Source organism: Dunckerocampus dactyliophorus, chromosome 18 (genome assembly GCF_027744805.1).
Source record: "Dunckerocampus dactyliophorus isolate RoL2022-P2 chromosome 18, RoL_Ddac_1.1, whole genome shotgun sequence".
Lineage (NCBI taxonomy): Eukaryota > Metazoa > Chordata > Actinopteri > Syngnathiformes > Syngnathidae > Dunckerocampus > Dunckerocampus dactyliophorus.
Genome location: NC_072836.1, coordinates 6,494,956 through 6,511,601, shown reverse-complemented (window position 1 = coordinate 6,511,601; position 16,646 = coordinate 6,494,956). Strand labels below are relative to the sequence as shown.

At 38.5% G+C, this 16,646-nt stretch overlaps 1 protein-coding gene across 2 annotated transcripts in view; it reads right to left on the bottom strand.

Moving 5' to 3' along the window:
* Window positions 1–16,646, bottom strand: part of kdm8 (lysine (K)-specific demethylase 8) — a 224,356-nt gene that overhangs the window by 25,843 nt on the left and 181,867 nt on the right. Inside the window, exon 1 of one of the 2 annotated variants that reach the window (XM_054759382.1) lies at window positions 74–211. The exons of the other annotated variant lie outside the window; for it this stretch is intronic. The gene's annotated coding sequence lies outside the window, so the exon portion shown is untranslated. Of the gene's footprint in view, window positions 1–73; window positions 212–16,646 lie in introns of those variants that run through there. 2 annotated transcript variants of the gene reach the window in all.

Genomic DNA, 16,646 nt, shown 5'->3' with positions numbered 1-16,646 from the left:
TTCTCCTTCTTTATGTAACAAAACGAAGATTAATTTATTCCGTATTGGCGCTCTACGGCCGCGTAACTTGTACCTTCCTTCAGCATGTCCAGAAGTCCAACTTTTTGTGCGGTGGCTAGCATCTTCCTCTAACGTTTTGAGTCCCTTTTGTCGGTGCAGAACATTTTGTCGACATTGTGGGTTTTGTCGGGGAGAAAACGTGCTAGCGAGCGAACACAGCAGGAGACACAGCAAGGAGGAGTTTGATTGACAATGGTCTACAGTCCCTTAGCCAATCAGGTCGCAGGACACAATGCACGTTCATATGCATAAAAAAAAAAGCATGCAAAATTGCACTAAAAAACTATATCCGTGAAACAGCGAGGCCACAAAAGGTGAACCGCGCTGTGGCGAGGGACAACTGTATTTCAAAATGATCTTAGGCAATTCCTAATATCTTGGTTTCCACTAGTACCAAAGAGAAGAGCAAGCGATGTAATAGTTGCATCACCTCCAGCAGGGTCGTGTTTAGTTGAGAGAGTTTCTATTCAGTGTTTCGTCTTCCTGCTTGTGTGTTTCGCCTCCTGTCGCATCTTCTTCTTGTCACACGTGCTCTGATGTTTGCTGGCTGACTTGCATGTTGTCTTGTATTTTTCTTTCACGTCTTCTGCAGGTTCTCCCATCGTGGCTGCCAGTCCAGGCACGTTATGCAATATTAGGGGTCGTGCACAACAAATTTGACCTGACTGCGCCAGGAGCGTGGTGCACTGGAATGTCACAATTTATGGATGAAGGTGCGTGTTAAACTGGTTTCCACTACTACTAGTACTACTATGTAGGAGTGCAGTTTAGAAGGTCAGTGAAAGCAGAAATCCATATGCTGTGCATTATACGATATAATGAAATAATATTTACATGGGACTGGCAAGAAAACATGCAGCCAAAATTGGATCTTAAAACTGGGTTAGGACTTTTGGGTTGCTTGTTGACCAGGGTAAGAAGCGTGTACACGAGATTTTCTTCAGGATCTCATAGATCAATCCATAAATAAATAGATTTCCATTTGAAAAACAGACCACAGCCAACACGCACATGTTGATGCATGCCACGTTTTGTTGCCCTCAAGCATGACAGCTGTTCAAACTACCCCAGAAAATATGCGTTGAATTTCACTTGACTTGAATGCTTTAATTTTATCCAGGGTGTATATTGACCTGAAGTGCACATAGGATGGAGTGTTAATTGGAAACAAGCAGTAATTGAAGACAAGATGTTACTTCCCAGCATGTGAAAACTTAATCTACAGGTGCATCTCAATCAATTAGAATATCACACAAAAGTTATTTGGTTTCAGGAGGTCAATTTAGACTAAGAGACCAATTAAAGCTTTTTCCAGCGAGGGCCACACACTGAAATATGAAAGGATTCAAGGGCCACTTTGATACTTTGCAAAGCAACACGTACAGTAGATTTGCTAAGAAGTTACAAGAAAAAAACTGCATCTCAGCTTTGTGATGTAAGACTATTATTAGTTTGAACTTTGCTCTTTTTTTACCAATTTAAAAAATATATATATTTTTTTCCAAAATATCTCAACATTCTTCTACATTTTCTTCACGTAATATTAAGACTTTATTCCCATAATATTTTGACTTTAATCCAATTAGAAGTTGTTCCCCAACCTAATTTTCCAAAAATGAAAACTTTGTTTTGTTTGTTTCGTTTGTTTCGCATAATATTACAACTCATAATATTACAACAAGATATATTTTATTTAATATTTCAACTACATGCTACTAAAATGACATCACAGTTGTCCCTTGTTTATCGCAGTTCATTGGTTCCAGACACGACCGCACTAAGTGTATTTCTGCAAAGTAGGATTCCTTATTTATCAGGAGTGTCACAAGACACCCGCAAGATTAAAACGTGACAAGATTTCTCGTTCAGAATTTCTCGTGGGCCCTAGGCCTGGGACGATAATAAATTTATTAATGAATCACACTATAAATAAAAATGAACTTGCTAATTTTGCGACCTCGAGATATTGCCATGTGCGTGTCTGTTTTCCTCGTTTCCCGCCTCCAAACAGGCAGGAAGAGATTTCACTCTGTGCATTGGTTTCAGTACCTTGGCGCATTTGTTTCATAGAACAACGGAATCAACGGAGTGAGCCCTTTTGTCAGTCTCTTTGTCTCGGTGGAGGCGGGGCCGCTAGCGTACACACAGAGTGCAGAAGAGTGTAACGCCGTAGAAATGAAATGAGTAGATTGCGATATATTGTCACATATTTGTGATATTTTTTCATTGTACTTTTGTTATAAGTAATGTTGAAATCTTGTCTCGTCTCGTCCTCGTAGGCCCAATCTCGTGTATTGTTTTGTCTTGTAAACAGTGTGTGAGGTTGCCTACAGCCACACCTGCTAATGGCAATATTTTTTGACTATAGAAGACTGTGGTTAATTGAATAGAGCTGTTAAATGGAAGATTTATGGTAGTTTCTTCATTCACCCAAGTTAGTTAGACTCCTCGCCATGTTCTATCCATTCTCTCTCGCTGCAACTTTTTCCTCGCCTCCGTCACCAAAGTGTTTGCTTACTTGGTTTTCTTGGGGGTTCAAGGCTTGCTCCAATTTCAGATAACTTCATACTTGACTTAATTTTATGATGAATCCCCATATTTGCGTTATGTTGTCTCCGAGCGCCTCGGAATGTCACATTTGAAGCGATTATAGAGGCGTTGTTGAGAGGTTAATGGACCTCTGTGAATCAGCTCCGTGAAGCTTTTTGCCTGTGGCGTGGCGTGTCAAACTGTGTGTGATCACAGAAATTATGGGCCCACAAACCTTTACTAGTGCCAGAAGTCTAATTGTCGGAGATGTGCGCTACTGTCATTTTAAACACATCATTGTGTCATCATTAGCAGCTTAATCGAGCTTATTCCGCCACTTCTAAGGAGTCTACTTTACTCTGCCTTGCGGGCCCGCCGGTGCCCCGGTGTTGATGGCGTTTAACACTGACAACATTTGTTTCCAAGCAGCCTCAAACCACGGAATCAGCTTTTTGACAATGGCGCCGACGCAGTTAAGGGTGTTATTTACAGGTCACCACACTGGAAGAGCGTGAGTAATAACAAGCAGCACCATCTGGGCAACTGCAGCTCACATTAGCCAGTAATGAACATTGGTGTCATGAAGAGGGTCAGCGAGCAGCGAGCGCACAGAGGTCCCTCGTTTGGTTGCGTTGCCCCTGGAGGACGAAGAGCTTGCTCGCTCGCTCGCTCGCTCTCTCGCTTGCACGCCGCAGTCCAAGTGAGTGAGTGTCAGCTTTATGGCATGTGGGTGAAACTGCATCCATTATGTCCTCCTCTGGAACCCCTGAGACAAAAAACAGGCGCAGGCTCCTACTTTTTCCTCAACATAGGCTGACATACTGTAGTACATACAAGGTGAGACATACTGTTGTCATATTCTATTTTTTTTTAAACAGGAACGTAAGTACTTGTGAAAAGGGAACGACCAGCAGATAGCACCTTAAGGTCAAGTGCGATCCGACTACTGTAAGTGAACTGAAGGTAATAACATTCTGTATCAACAAATCAACACAACAAATGGGACACTTTAAATAGGATGTTCCATGTTAAATATAACTTGGTGTAAGTGTGCGATCTGGATCATATCTGGATTAAGCTTTCGAGCCTGCATACACACGGCAATATATGTGGAATGCTTACTATATTATTAGATATATACTATTGTGATGGTTTGGATATTTATATCATTTTTAATATGCATTTTTATATCATGAATTTGACATTTGTTTTATCATTTATTTTTGACAGTTTATGATGAAGTAAATGCATTTTGTGCATTTATTGGTTTGTAGGCAACTTTCTAAACTGTTTAATTTATAATTTTATTTATTATCATTTTATTATTATTAATTAATTAAGACAAAAAATGTATACAATTAAAAAAAGATATATTTTTTTAATGTATATATATTGTATATATATACTGTATATATATATATATATATATATATATATATATATATATATATATATATATATATATATACATGTATATGTATATATACTGTATATATACTGTATATATATATATATATATAAAATCAATTAAAATAACAATTTAAAAAAATATCAATAAAAAAACAAATATCTTTTTTAAATTTAAATAATTTTTGGTATGATCACAATTGTAAAATAAAAACATATTTGAGATGGTAATAAAATATAAATATTTAAGACATTTTAAAATGTGGGTATATAAAAATAGAAAATAAAAAAAAAATCATAAAAAAAATAATGAAATGAAAACAAAATTTAGATAGATATTGAAATACATATTAATATATTTTAACTGTAACTAGAAATTTGCACACAAACAAATAAATCCACAAAGTTCACAACGGCCGATTTCTGCTAAATAAGACACCACCTTTGACATCAGAACATTCTCAGAAAAAACACCCACCCTTTTACAAAAAAAGATTCATTTATCTTTGTTTTCTCATAGTTGATCAAAGACATTTTGTTAAAAAAACCTTTCATCCCCAAAATCCCAGCAAACTGCTAAAAAATATTTGCCAACATGTAATTGTTTGCCAACAATATGCTATAATTAATAAGATTTCAAAGCAGTTTTAGACTGTATTCCTATTTCAAGCAACACCTCCAAAAAGACAGTTCTGTTTCTTACACTTCAGGAGTTTTTCTACAAAATTGCACTCAGTTCTCTTGGGAAGAAGCTGTTTTAGCCCTCTGGCTCAGCGTTGGCCAGCGAGCGGCTAAAGAAGAGGAGTAAAGGTATCAACACGTTTGTATGCGACGGTATCACAGAGCGGCGTGTCTTGAACTCTTTGACAGCAGTGTGAAGAGTCTCTCCATGTTGTGCAGGAGCAAGAACAAACCGAAGTGTTTCTCTGATGTCACGTCGGTTGGCTTCTCTCACTGCTGAGTGCTCGGCAACAACTCCAAACAATGCATTATTTATGTGCGTGAGATGGCGGTGTTGTGTTTTTCTCCCTTTCTGTGTGAAGAGCGATGACTTTATGTACAAACGCTTGAGGGAAGTGCCTCGCCTGTCTTATAACACTTTGTCTTGGCACATGCAGATTGCATTAAGAGGGAAGAAGTTGATTTTTTTCCCCCCTCATAACAAGCTGCTACTCATTAAATGATCATCACAATTCAGCACAGCTCTCTATATGAAGGGTGTGATATCAATATAAGGAGAGGTTTCTACAATTAGATGCATTAAATTAACTCTATGTACTGTATATCAAGCCGTCATCACTGGCAGCTATTATTCATGGGAAAAATTGTACAAAATGTGAAATATTCAGGCCATGGCCGCACCAGAAATAGTTTAGAATGTATTTTGACCTTTTGTCTTTTCAAACTGATTAAACTCTCTGAAAACAGACTTTTTGGAATACTCTAGTAAGGGTGGAGACCTTCCCCTCTAAAATAAGCACTTCTTGGCTTATCTGTTGTTATTGAAGTCACAATTGTGCGTTGCTCTACAGTATTTGTTGTTTAAAAAAAAATAAAAAAAAATAATGCAGAACTTGTCTACTAACATCTACAATTCGGTTTAGTTTAGTTTATTTAGAACATGCATGACAAAGTTACATTGAAGCACATGGCGTGTTTACACTTGCTCAATTCAACATGAGCGAAAAGGAGTAGGAAGAAGCAACAATTTAATCCTACGCCTTCTCCATGTCTCAGCAATTAATGATCATTTCTTCACTTCCTGTGTTGAACCCTTACTAGATTATCAATTTTTTACTTAGGAAAGAAAAAAGATAAAAATATGTACTAGTAAAGTTCATAGCATTTGTGTAGCTTATTCAGTAATCAAGATGACAAAAATAAAGAAGTACAGGTACATATTGACAGATTGTGCAGTAATAAGTGAAGGAGACACAATAAATACCTTAAATAATAAAACAAAATATTAGAAAATAATAAAAACAAACCTATAATGAATAGATGAATACAGAGTACAGTCATCCGTCGCCACTTTGCAGTTAAGTTTTTCAAAAATATATTAATTAATAATTCATGCTGTTTTGTGGTTGAATACGGCCTATCATTAATCCCAAAATATGCACATTAAAGCAAGTTTACCTAATTGTTGCCTAAATTATGAATTTTCAAGCATAAAAATGGCTATCCATCCATCCATTTTCTATACTAAATGAACTAAAATACAAATATAAGGCATTCAGAAGATGCTGTGAATGATATGTCGTATTCTACACTGGTCACTAGGTGTCAGCAATGTTACTGTAATGTTCGGCGACACACAACATCAAACTTGAGCGCCTGAACAACAGGCAGTAGCCCAGAACAAGCTAAAACTCGACTCTGAACCACCTACATCACTTCCTGTCTGCCCGCCACTCAGGGATCACTAGGGAGCACATTTATACAAAAACGCACAAGCACAAGTCTTATTTATTTCTTAAATGTGATTGTGTCTTCTATATTGAATAATAGGAGTGCAAAGTTGACTATAGGGGTGTTATTTCATGTCTAGAGGGCTCTATTAATGTTAAAAACAGTATTTAGAGGTCGCATACAGGTTTTCTATGCTCTAAATACAAAAATATCCCATTTAAGGAATCCTACTTAGCGGAAATTCACTTGTCACAGTACTTTCTCTTATTTTAATTTAATTATACTATTGTTTGCTTAGTTTACACTTCTATGACAGTAAGGAATGTTCAAATGTTGCAAAATTGCAAACATTGGCTGGACAGCAAATTAAGGTTTTTCTGATGGTGACAGTTTGACGCTGGAACTGATTAATTCAACTTTCATTATGTCCTTTGGGGTAAAAATGTCATTGTTGTCAGGTTTACTTTGTTTTATTTACAAAAATGCCTCAAAAGGTATTAATGATTCCGTAGTGTAGCTTTAAACAGGAGGCGGGGAGGCTGCATTTCATCTTTGTGCCACAAAGAAAGTGAAGAGGCATAATTACAAGTTGAATATTTGCATCTGTGGGGGTGAAACAAAATCTTGACACTTGAGTTTGGCTCTGATATTGATACTGATAGGAGCACAAAGGAAGCTTCCTGTTTACAACCTCCACAGTCCAATCACAGCGTACACTGAGAGTCTATTGTGCATCTGTCACGTCTCTCTCTGTCACATGGTGACAAACACTGGGCTCCGAGACTGTGTCAACATAGTTCGGCTATTGTGCCACTGAAGCCTTTGCAGCAGGTAATGAGCAACGTCGGCGGCCAAAGCTGGACAAAAAAAAAAAACACGCCATTTTGTCTGTCATGTTCCACCCTCAGAGCTTATTATTCACAGCCATTAACACACACAAAACCTACTGTACTTTCCTCTTCTTTCTGGATTGAACATGAACATTATGGACACCCACAATGTCCAGCCATCAAACCTTTTTCTATACCTCCTGGCCTCATTCGGGTCACGGGAGAGTTGGAGCCTAACCCACACTATCTAAACCACATATTGGACACGATTTTTAGACTTGTACTGTCTGTCAACACTGTGGAGAGCAACATTATCAGCAATCGGCAGCGGGCGCACAGACATGAATGTGGCAGTCCCTTCTAACGGGTATTAAAAATGAAATAGGCACAACTCAATAACACTGCCGGCTCACTTACACATAATGTAACATTGCTGACACCTAGTGACCAGTGTGGAATACTACATAGCACAACTTCTCTTTCAGTGCTCTTCTGAATGCCTTATACTTGCATTTTAGTTCATTTAGACATTTTTATGCTTGAAAATGGCCAAAAAGCAGTAAAATTTGCTTCAATATCCATATTTTTTTAGGAATAATAAGCCACAGTAAACCACAAAACAACGATGAATGCATCTTGTTTGAAAAACAGAGTGAAGCTGCAAAATTCGAAGCGTGATGTGACGAGTATATGTGTAGTATATGGACACACGTTATTGAATGAGACGGTTTGACTGGTACTGTATACACCCCGCGACAATTTGTTATATTTGCATGTTAAAAACAAAAATTTGTTGTCTTCAGGTTAAAAAAAAAACTGGAGAAGGTGCATCTGTTGAAAATATATTGTTCCTATTATAGTTTTAAATTCCTACCCGTCAGTCAAAAGAGAGACACTACTACTATATTGGTCCCAAATGAAGTGCCTGCCAAGTGTGGTTCTCAAAAAAGACTCACAAAATTGTGCGAAAAATGGTATTGAGCGTAAAAGTGTCGATCTCAAGGCTTCTACTTTTTCACTTTTTGTCAATTTAGAAATGCAGCCTTCTTTTTTTTTTCCCACGGACGTGTTGGAAAAAGCCTTTTATTACTTTCCACTTGAATAGCCTCCGTTAGTCCCCTATAACCTGCATCTCTGCACTCGTGCAGAGTACGCGTGTACACAAATTGTGGGTTGAGGCTTTTTGTTGTTGTTGTTGCCATTGTGACAAAAACGGGAGAAGACATAGCAGCCTTGACCTTTTTCAACTTCTAATCATGCCATCACGTACCCTGGCTTGCACAAACATGTTTTTGGGGCGAGGGGGGCGTGGGGGGGCTGTTTCTCAGAAGTTCACATCGAGTTTTGAGAGACATTAAATTTCGGTAAAGGGGGTGGGTGAGTTACGATGCAATCGCCTCTGATGGGGCAAATCAGATTTACAGTCCGACATGAAAGTGTCAACTGTGAATTTATCCCGTTTACACTGGCAGGGGGAAACATTAATTTAAGCCACTTTCACATCCGAATGCACCGCTTCCTTTTTAATGGGCTAACTTGTTGAGTTGAGACATTCATTACAAGATTACAGGGGTGTCCACACAAGTTTTTCCACTGAGGGCCACGTACTGAAAAATGAAAGGATGCAAGGGCCACTTTTGTATTTTGTAAACCAACCAAGACGTTATTTGTATTTTAAGAAAAGTACGCATCTAAGCACTGAAAAAGGGTATTGCTGTTGTTGTTTTTTTTATATCTTCCAAATTGTCCATATTTTTAAAAAATATTAACAACTTTCATCTCGTAATTTTTCTTCCTATAACTATGGTTTTATTTGCATTATATTTTAACTTTATTCTCGTAGTAATATAACTTTTTCCCCAACATACATTTTCCAAAAGTTACAACTTTATTCTTTGTTTTATTTGTTTGTCGGAGCACTACAACTTTAAAAAATAACACATTTTTATTTTATTTTCTATAATATTTTCTATATCTTTTTTTTTCATAATACTACAACTTTTTCTCATTCGATTAAACCTTTTTCTCTGATATTTTTACTTTATTCTTGTACAACTGCTGCTGTTTTTTCCATTTTTGCTGTTGTTTTTAAAATTTTCTACATTTTTCAACGTACCGTAATTTACAGTGTATAAGCTGCTACTTTTTTCTCATGCTTTGACACCTGCAGCTTGTACAGTGATGCAGCTAATTTATTGGTGAAAACCACATTTCCATTGATGCTTAGAGTGCAGTTTCAGGAAGTAGTGACGTGGGCGAGTGAAGTGGAAGCTAATATCACTGAAGTCTTATGCGGTGATCTCTGACACATCTAAAGTAAGTTTGATCGAGTGTAGAACTATCACAGCTTCTGTTTGGACTGCTCGGACTGATCACCAACGGGTTTCGAAAGGCTAGACTACTGTGTGATGAAGAGGATACCTCAAGCTAAATGGTTAATTTGCCAAAAAGTGACTCCAAGAGCGACAACGAAAGTGGGAGCGCGCGAGAGAGAGAGACTGACAACGTGTGTGACGAAGGAATTATGAGGCTGTTTAATTGTGATGCTGAAGAAGATGACTTCAGTGGTTTTAGTTCCCAGGAGGAGGATGAGGACAAGAATACATGAATGACTTTTCTGGTAGGCTACTGCTTAACGAGCCATGTTACACGCACTGTTCGGCACTGTTTGGGGGAAAAAAACATTTATTGTGTAACATCTTTCTGTGTACTAAATATCCCATGTCCTGATGTGGACACCTGTGGCTTATAGCCAGGTGTGGCCTATAGTCCAGAAATTACTGTACTTAAATCTTCTTGTAATGACTTTATTCCATAATATACATTTTTCCCCAACCTAATTTTCCAAAAATGACCATTTTATTTTCTGTTTTGTTGTTTCTCATGATATTATGCCTTTTAAAAAAAATAACGTCTTTTTTTTCTTTAATGTTTAAACTTTATTCTACTAAAATTAAGCTATTTTTCCTCATAATATTAAGTGATTCTCGTAAAATTATGCCTTTTTTCTCATTTTTTTTCTTTTAATTTTTTGACTTCATTCTTGTAAAATTACTGCAGATTTTTAAAATTTTTGTTGCACCTTGGACACCCCTGCAATGTTACTTAAATGTGATACATGTGACCAATCATCTTTGACATCATAATCATAGGCAAAATTAATTAAAGTGCTAATTAAGAAATTGCCGTCTTTCCTCAAATTGTGACCAGGGACATTTACTGACCAGGGGTTTATTAGGGTCACATGTATTTTAGGGGGCTGTTTGAATCCAATCTGGAATAGGCGACAAATGAAAGCAACGCTAGCATCGCTACAGTGCTAACATTACGTACACTCACATTTGAAGTGCCACATCACACTAGGTTAGCGTATTCACTGAAGAAAAAGTAAGCGGTCAAGTGTGTGTTGCGGTATGATGTGTACTACAATTAGTATTAGATGCTATAATAAAAGGTAATTATAACCACCACCTGTCTTTCAGAGGGGGAAAATGAGGCCTTTATTGGAGGCGTGGCATTTAGTTTAGTTCAGGTGTACATGACATACCACACTGCTGCCCTTTGCCAAAGGATTTTTTAACTTTTTTATTTTTTTTTTGCTGAAAGTTCAAGTACGGAAAATTTACAAGAAACTAAACCAGAAGGCAACAGGAAAGACGGGCAAAATGTGGGAGAGTTGACCACTATATGGTTACGTACTGTACAATCAATATACTGGTGAATGATCCCTGACAGTGTCAAAAACGCACTTGATTGTGTATAAGTGTCACTTTTTTAGGATGCATGGAGACGAGAATAACACATAAGTTTCAAGCTGCTTTGCAATGCATAATAAAAGCCCATTTTTCACACTGAATTTGGTGGCAGGCTGTGCCCTCCAAGTTCTTTTCTCCCCGGAGGACTCCGTACGAGCCTGCGGCTTCTAAGTGTAATACCCTCAGGAGGCCAGACTGTCACCGAAAGTCTGGTTAGACAAAACTTTCGGGAGAAAAAAAACTGAAAAAAACTGAAAAACGGCAACAGCTGACAACCCTGCCAGTGACCGGTAAATGACAGTGCCAAATAACAACAATATTTCAAAAGACCACAGTAAGTGTCTTTTACTCTGTATTTGCAGATTGCAGAGTGATAATACTTTAATTAAAGTAATATTTGGACTTTTATGAAGCTAAATATTAGCTCTCAGCATGATGCAGTGCAGTTTAACACGCTGGGTGTTGTACAATTTTTTTTATTTTTCATCATATTCTTAAGCTGTGGTAGGAGTACCACTGATGGTACGCGGGCTTCTTCTATAGTGGTACTGTAATTCCACATTTATCACTGTTAATTGGTTTCAGACCTGACCATGATAAGTGAATTTCCACAAAATAGGATTTGTTATTTATAAATTGAATATTTGCATAGTTAGAGCGTAGAAAACAAATAATTGCATAGAAAAAATCTATAAAAATGTGTTTTGTAGTAACATTTTTGGCTTTCTGTAATGTATTAATTGGATTTACATTATTTTTTATGGGAAAAATGTATTCAGGAAGTGTCCGTTTTGGTTAGTTGGACCTTCTGGAACTAATTAATGATGCTAACCAAAGTTCCACTGTTTTCACATCCAGACGGGATCGATGTAACACATACACCTGTAACACTGATGTAACACCTACTTGTGGCGCTGCAAACAGACACACAGAGAGAACCACGTGACACCAACACTATAGAGCAGGCGTGTCAAAGTCGTGCCATGGAGGGCCGAGACAATGCAGGTTTTCTTTCCAGTCGGTCACTAAAGCAGGTGATTTTAACGATCAACACCTCCTTCAATTTGAGAGAAGCAGCTCACCAATTAAATCACCTGCTGAAGAAACTGGCTGGACATTCAGCGTCTCAGTCCTCCCTGGCACGAGGTTGGCACATGTGCATTAGAGGAACGACAAAGGCATGCGCATTAAGTCCGTTGTTTTCCGCTTTCCAAGACTGACGACAAAATGGAATTACTTCTGCTAGTCCTTTTGGAGTATAAGACGAAAAAATATCCGGAAGGATGTCGACTGAGGTGAGTCATGCCAGTTAAGTTATTCAGACACGATGTTGACTTGTCAGCAGCAGTCATGGATGTCATCTTTTCCAAAAGTAGCAGTTTGCTTGTTTACGCAGCAACGACAAGCCAGCATTATTTATCAGATTTTCCCACATTTTTACCGTCTTAGAGCACCCAGAATGGCATTGCGGGGTAGATGAAAGGCTGAAACAATAAAATGCTTTTGACCGTTTCAACCTGAAAACGTTCCCATGTGGACAAATAATGCAATAATGTGCAACAAAAGGGGACTAACACCAAGAAACAATTTTTTTTCGATTAGTCAATGGACAACTAGCAGAAGCCCCAGCTGAACTAAATAGACCCCTAATTAACAATCAAAGGCAGGTGCGGTCTGCAGTTCCCTCTAACCAGAGTAAAGGTAATGCATTCAGTCCAAACAGGAAACACGTGTCAAAATAAAAGCTCTGAACGGGAAACAATGGCAGAAAAAGAGCTAATCCAACTAAAAGATCAGCAATTTTTCTATAAAGACTGTGCAGGTGTCCCAAATGTTGTGTCCAAGGAGTGCATTCTGTGAAATTGTTGATGGTTTCAGTTAATATGAATCCACGGCCAAACGTCCACTTCTCACACCTCCGTTCTGCGGCGCCACCGACGAGTGTAGAAACAATGGCTCATTCATCGTGGCAGCTTGGCAAACGAGAGCCAGCGTGGATGAAACCGCCGTTTCAATTTCACACAACGCAACTTCAACACGCACACACATGCGCGCACACACTTTATTTGACTGTATTGACACGCATTCACAGTCAGCTTGGCTACGGGATAATGGATAGTGCATTCCTTGCAGGAATTTATGTGGACTGCTTCTTCAATAACATCCTCAAGGAGCGTTTTGGGAATTAACTCTTGTGTATTGACTTAAGCAAAATGATGCAAACAACACCAGAACAAAAAAATTATCTCAAGATATCCCAGCCATTTTTATAGCTCATTTTTAGCTTCACTGCGTCTGGAATTTCCTAAGGGTTGACCCATTGCTATCAAATACACTGTATAAACAGTTTAAGACGCAAACACATGGCAATAAAAGACATTCGCTACCAAATTATGCATAAATGCATTCTCATATATGGCATTTAAATCCTAACAAATTAGCTAGTTAGCTTGGTAGCAAGAAAATGAGCGTTTCATCCATCATGCCCCCACGACCCTAATGAGGACGAGCAGCATAGAAAATAAATGATTGAATGAAAGTAATGCTTATATTTTGGGGGGGTTCAAATGCTTTAAAAGGCTGTATGTCTACATTGTTGCTGTTGTTGTTGTTGTTGTTGTTGTTGTTGTTATTATTATTGATGATTGGTAAATGATTGGCAGCAACACTGATTTTCATGCATTGTTAATTTTTCTACAGTGTCTGATTTAAACCAAAAACTCACACTGGAGGTCCTCAGCATCCCGAAAACTGCTGTAAATGTATTATACTGTATGTACTGTCCTGTGTGGATATATATATATATGCGCGCAGAACCGATTGTGTTTTCGGGACGGATTGCGTAATGACAAGGCCTAGCTCTCTCGCTGGCTAACTAACTAGTTAGGATACAGGAAGTCCAATAGAGGAACATGAAGTGGGGAATACATTAATGGAGACACACAAGTGCTGCAAAAAAAGAGAAGGAAGTTGTTGGCTACCTGTGTGGACATCATTTAGCAAGAGAAGTTAGTGCGCCTTTCAGCATTATCAGAACTTTTTACTACTTTTACTATTTTACTGCTAACTTTTACTACTATCTTGACTCAGTACCCCATTTTGTGTCCTTCACGCTCCAGCACACAAACAATACAGCTCCCCCCCCCACAGCAATCATGTTGGCTTAGTAAAACAGTAAATATCAGACAGATACAGGCTTAATTAAAAGTTGTCGTACACTGTTTCTTCTGATTCGTCATTCTTTCATTGCGTATTTCAGATAGATTACATTTTATAACTCCTGCTGGTGACAACGTGAGCGTAAAGCCAATCAGCGTCCTTGATGGTCATCTTGATTAATGACGAGCTACAGATTAAATTCTTAGCAATTAAAGCCGGGTCGGTAATTATCCCGCAACATCATTTGACACTTGCGGTGGCGGTGGAGGGGGTGCAGCGAAAGGGAGTTAATTTAAGATTTATTTCCTTATTGATTAATTAACAGAATCCTATTAACAAGGTTCTGTTAATTTACAATTAACTGAATCCCATTATCAATTCCCTGATCCACTTTACTCGGCGTCCGAGGCAAGAAAGCCATTTCGCCTCATTCACGGCAAAGGCTTGTGTACGTGTTATTGCGCTCAGGAGGAGGACGAGGAAAAAAAAAAAAGAATTTATAGCTCAGCCATTAATTTGCCATCTCCAGAAAAGGGCATCAGTGATCTGTGAAATCACTTTGTTCGTTTGAGGTGGTTGCACTTTCTTTTCATTTACGTCTGATAATGACTTAGATTATGTGAATCTGCACGTCGCGCCCATCTCTTCCCGGGCATCTGCGGGATGTCGGACAGCGACATTATCCGTCTAATTCCGCTCCTGACAAAAGCTTAAACAGCCTCGACTTTTTTCAACCAGTCACGGAAGCTCCAGTTTTGTTTGCCCTGATCCATGAAATAATCTGTCAATGGGATAGGAAACGTTGAAGCACTCCCATTGATTCTATTCTTTTTTTTTTTTTTTTTGTATTGTCAGTGTTCAGTTCTGCTCATGTGGTTTTTATGGCACCATGGGAAGTCTCAGCTTGGCCATCTATTGTTTCTCAGCTCCTTGCTCCTGTGTGGGAAGCTGCAGACGCGCTAACTACTCTTTTACTGCAACACTTTGGCGAGTGCAACTTTTTGGTTTGCAAATTATGTAATGTACTTTCTCTTCACGTCCTCTTGTGCTCAGACAATTCAGTGCCAATACCCAGTTTCTCCTGAAATCTGAACTAAATTGATACATATTTTACAAGCATGTTCCCCGGCTTAACATGGGCGCAGAAACATTCGTACGAGTTTTCATATGATTCGGTTTGTGGAAAATGTTCGCCAAAATTTAGACTCGGGTGTTGTACACCGTCTCAGTTATCGTACAGTATTGCGCGTAACAAACCAGTCCATTTGTTCTGTATCGTTCCGCTGAATCGAGTGCTCAAACAAAGCACCCTCCACTTTGCTGACTCACTGTCGAGTGCAACTTGTTCATAAGAAAGAAGTCATCGCAAAGTGCAGAGATGGCGTCCGTGTGGCCTTTCTCGCCCGGATGCATCAACCAATCAAAAATCCGTCTATTTGTTATATAATTATTTTGCACTTTTATGCACGTAAAACTATAAATATTCTCTATGAAATTTATTTTTTAATATTTTGGAACGTTTCAGTTTTTGTTGGACACTTTGAAACAAATGAATCATGAAAACCGAGGTTCCACTGTACTAGTTTTCTGGATTTTGTCATAAATGCAGTAGGCGTGTAGGAGGACTGGCAAGTAGATTCTGTCTGCCTTCGTCTTAAGTTTACATCAGACGGTTTCATCTGGCAGCAAATTAAAATTTCGTGGTTGTGGACAGCAAACGGAACAGTGAGTAATGTCTTAAAGCATCTGAGAAACATCTGCTTAAGTATGAGTGCTGTCGTCATTGAGCCCAGCTTACAGAACATCGAAGTGCCTGAGTAATGAAAGTATCTCTTTGACAGTTGACTCTTGCAGTCACCTTTTCATGACATCATCCACTTACTACATGTCCAGGCACTTACTCTCAATCCAACTGTTACAGTATCACCATGCCTAATTTGAAATTCTATTTGGACCACTCTTATCTTGGGATACTATCACGTTGGAGAACTATCAGCCTTCTGCCTACCCTACAGCCATAAAAGTCTGTAAATGGGTAAATTTATGCCAGAGTTACGGTGAGGAGCGGATAAATAAAGTCCTTTGTTATTCAGATGGTAGCGTTAAACGGAGCAGTGGGACAGAGCCTTACAGCACAATCTGAACACATTTACCCCATTTTTGGACCCCAGGGCAACCGTTCAGTGCCAAAAAGGTACATGTGCTGATATTCCCTGTAAAAGTCAGTGGTGCAAAAGTAGAAACCCTGTGACATGCCATTGCACCCATAAAGGTACGATGATACGCTCATTCTCTGGGAATTATTTGGGATTATTATTGTTATTGGTATATATTATGTATTATAATTATTGGGACCATAGGTTATTGACTCCCTGGGGAAACTAGTTGTAGCACACATGTTCCATTTCATTGTCTGGCCTAATATGAAGTGACTGAGAATATTTACTTATCATTTTGGAAAATGTGTAAAATGTGTGGCGCCTGCAATTTGCCC